Below are 4,308 nucleotides of genomic sequence, written 5' to 3' on the forward strand. Positions count from 1 at the left end.
ACTACGAGCTCGGAGGTAGAGACATTAAAATTATATCCGCCGAATCGTGCCTTTAAACTTCTGTCATCATCTCGTGATTCTTGTATGTTCCGATCATTCCTGAACTTTGAAGAAGAACCAGAGTCCCTGTTCCTCGATTTTTTATCATATTGCTGGCTATCTTGTTTCGACCGTGGGTCTTTTCCTGCAGGTCCCATATATGGATCGTACCTGTTTTTACTTGATCTTTTTTCGGTTTCTGATCTTCGGGGACCACCCTTTTCTTCATGATGAAACTTAGGTACGGTATCTTCTTCAATTCGCAGCTTCGTACTATACCTGTTGTAAACATCATTCCACGTGGTTGCAGGAAATTCTCGAAGGCTTTCTTTGAGTCGTCTCGTGGCTTCAGAACTTTTGTCATTTAAATTACTTGCAAAGGCTATTGCAGCCCAGTTGTCAGGCACACGAGGTAGAGTCATTCTTTCACGCTGGAATCTATCAACAAAATTTCTAAGCAACTCCGAATCCCCTTGTTTGATTTTGAAAATATCTTCCATTCTTTTCTCAACCTTTTGTGCTCCCGAATGTGCTTTAATAAAAGAATCTGCAAGCTCAGCAAAAGAATTAATAGAATTTTCAGATAAAAGAGAATACCAGGTTAATGCACCCTTGGTGAGTGTTTCTCCAAATTTCTTGACCAGTACTGATTCAATTTCTTGTTTGGTCAAGTCGTTGCCTTTCACGCCTGTTGTAAATGCAGTCACGTGGTCCCGTGGGTCTGTAGTACCATCATATTTCGGGATGTCAGGAATTTTGAACTTTTTCGGAATTGGAAAGGGAGCAGCACTTGGCTTCCATGGTTGTTGTGAGTATTTGTCCATGTCTACTCCTTTTATTACAGGCGGAACTCCAGGGATTTGCTCAATACGCTCATTTTGTTCCTTAATCTGTTTCTGCAAGGTTAATACTAAATTTTGCAAATATGAATTATTTGAATTACCTGGTCCCCCTTCCTGTGGTTCACTGGGGATTGCTCCGTTTCCAGAATTATCAAGACCAGAACGGGGATTCTCCAATGTATTATTATTAGGAGTTGGTATGGGTGGTGCAACAGGCAATCGACTAACAAGTGCCTGAAGAGCTTTGCCGACCTGTGCATCAATTAGCTTTTGTAAAGCTTCAGTTGTAACTCCTTCAAAGTGTTCAGATTGTTCTTGTTGATCAGCACGAGATTCAGTAATAGGAGTGCCTTCACAAGATTGACGTGGTGAATCTGGAGGGGAGGGAACCACGTCACCTTGATTTTGATGGATTTGATTTTCATGGTTTCCCAATGTGTTATTACTGTTATTGTTGGTGTTGTTGTTTGACATGGTGACGACAATTGACAAGATATAGATTAAAAGAAAAGATTATCAGATTCCCGGTAACAGAACCAATTTGTTTAACCAAAAATCTGAGTCTTTGGTCAAAGCTAAAAAGAAATCCGGGTTACTGATAATCAGGAGACGAAAACAAAATACTTCTGAGAATGATGGTAAATCAGTAAATAGTTTTGTATTTCAGTAAGATCCCAATAATATTTCGTATCCTTACAGATGGTGAGTTCTTCTCCTTTTATAGCTAATCCTAGGAGAAGATGTAATGCCTTTGTCTTAATGAGGCAATTATGAGCAATAAATGACATTAAAAGAAACGTTACACAATCATTTCTTTTTAAAACAAATATTCTAACGTATTTGATATTTAATGTTATATTTAAACTCTTTTATGTCATCAGATTCGTATCTTCAACTTCTTCCGATCTTCGGTCTTTAGATGACTTGGATAAGTACGAGACTCGTACCTATTTTAATAACGGTCCGCACCAATGTTGCTTTCCTTTTCCCTTATTTGTTGTCACTCGTGCCTCTTGGCTATTTATTGTGTTTTGACCGTTTGACCAGTCCACGTGTCATGCCACGTCACCTACAATGTAAATTCAATTTTTTCCCAATACAAAACTATTATGTAGTAATGTGATAATAAATTTATCGTGTGTCATTTCCTTTAATTTACTGCAGTATATATTATACGATTTCTTCTTATCTTCTATCTCTAGCTCTTTGCCTTTTGTTAGATTCACTGTTTACCTTTTGTCAATCACAATGATAAAAATTTAATAATCTACATTTTTATTTATTCTAATAAAACTCTTAGATTTAGAATTCATGAAAGTTAGTAATACCAATATAATATTTGTGCGGCAACTCTTTCAATTTGAAGGCTTGTCCGTACCATTTTCTTTATAAAAATTAGATTATGCAAATAGAAGTTACTGCAAGATTGTACATTAGTTTTGCAACACTAAGGGTGTGTTTGGTATAACGGAAAATGTTTTCCGAGAAAATATTTTTTTGGAAAATAAGTAGTAATCTTATTTATTTTTCGGTGTTTGGTACATAAATTAAGAAAAATCACTTCTCAAGAGTATTCATAAATAATTTAGATATAATAAACATGAAGCTATAAACTTTCAAACCAACAACCTTTCGAATTCACAAATTTTATTAACTTTCGAACTGCTAAACTTTATAATTTCTAAACTCGTAACTTCCAAACACATAAACCTCCGTACTCATAACTTTGAAACTTGTAAAATTTTGAACCTCCAAACCGATAAATAAAAAAAAACTAAAACTGAAAAATATATTTAAAAAATATTTTTTCGGGAGGGGGGGAGGGGAGGACAGGGGCCCGGGGGTGGGGGTAGAAAAATGAGAAAAGCAAAAATTTGAAATTACAAAAAAAAAAAGTAAATTTCTTTTTGTGGGGGTTGGGGTGGGGGTGCAGAAAAAAAAAAACAAGGTAATTCTTTTTTCGGGAAGGGGTGAGGTGGGGTGGAGGGGTAATAGGGTAGGTGGTAAGAAAAACTGAAATTTAAAAAAAAAAAGGCATTTTTGGAGAGAGGAGGTGAGGTGGGTTGGTGAGGGTGGGGAATATTGAGAAGGAGTTTTAGAAAATGTTTTCTCTTCTCTTGATAAGGAAAACATTTTCCTCCAATTGGAGGCAAGTGCGTTCATAAAAAAATATTTTCCAAAACATTTAAGCCAACCAAACATGGAAAAATTTAAAAATATTTTCCGGAAAATGTTTTCCTTCATACCAAACACACCCTGAGTTAGTTTTCAAATTAACTTTTACAATAAACTTATAATTCTCATATATAAATGAGTTTAATTAATTTAACATAGTGAATTTCAAATTTAATACTAATTTTGTTGTCGGTTTAGTTTATATTTACTATGAATTTATTCAATATGATCAGACCGATTTCTTAACTCAACAAGATCCCAAAGCTAACTATTTGTGTTGGATTTAATTTAAGAGCAATTAGTATTGAAGAATTATTGTATAAGTATAAAACATATCTAATAGTACATACATTTTACAAGTGTATGTATGTCATATTTAGATTTTTTAGATTTATCTGCCTAATCCTCTTTTATTAGAAATAGTATTTATAATATACTTTAACGTAATTTTGGTTGTTTATATTAGAGCATAACTAAAAGTTTGAAGATGGAGGAGGATAAATTTCCTTCAAAAAGAGCTCAACGTACCTACAATTCCCGTTCATTAACAGTAGTAAATATTGAGCCTAGTTATAAAATAAATAAATATATCCACCAATATGTACTACAACACAAGTACATATTGTACTTGTGTTTTAGCTATTGGACACATTGTAACATGCAAATAAAAGGAATACAAATTTATTTTTTGCCTTTTAGCTATTGTTAAAGTTTTTACTCCTTTGTTCTGTTCTTCATTCACGACTCAGCTTGAACCGAAGGTCCAACCGGGGACGAGACCATTGGTCAGTCTTAGTTAAGACTTGGCCATAATATTGCAATTGGTTTGAACTTTATTTCATCTCTAACTTATTTATTTAATATTCTTAATTGTTCGTATTGAATTAAACCACATATCTTTAAAACCGCATACAAATTTAATTGCAATCCAGTTTTGGGATAAACAGTTTGGCGCCACTCTGAGGCTAAGGATAATAGTGGTGATTTGATATGAATCTCTATAACACACCCAATTTTACACTTGTTCTTTGAAGTATTAATTTTAGGTCAACCCAAGAATGTCAAACTCTTAGTCTACTCACTTGAGCGGTGATGCTGAGTCTGGCCATTACGACAAAAATATTATTTGGTGTCCAGTAATGATGTGCCTCTCGTAGATCCCAACGGTGTCCCAGCTTTCGACCCGGTCGATGCTAACTCGCAGGTTGCCATCAACATCAATTTGCCAACTGAACCAGAAAATAGTGTTCGC

Source organism: Nicotiana sylvestris, chromosome 8, assembly GCF_000393655.2.
Source record: "Nicotiana sylvestris chromosome 8, ASM39365v2, whole genome shotgun sequence".
NCBI lineage: Eukaryota > Viridiplantae > Streptophyta > Magnoliopsida > Solanales > Solanaceae > Nicotiana > Nicotiana sylvestris.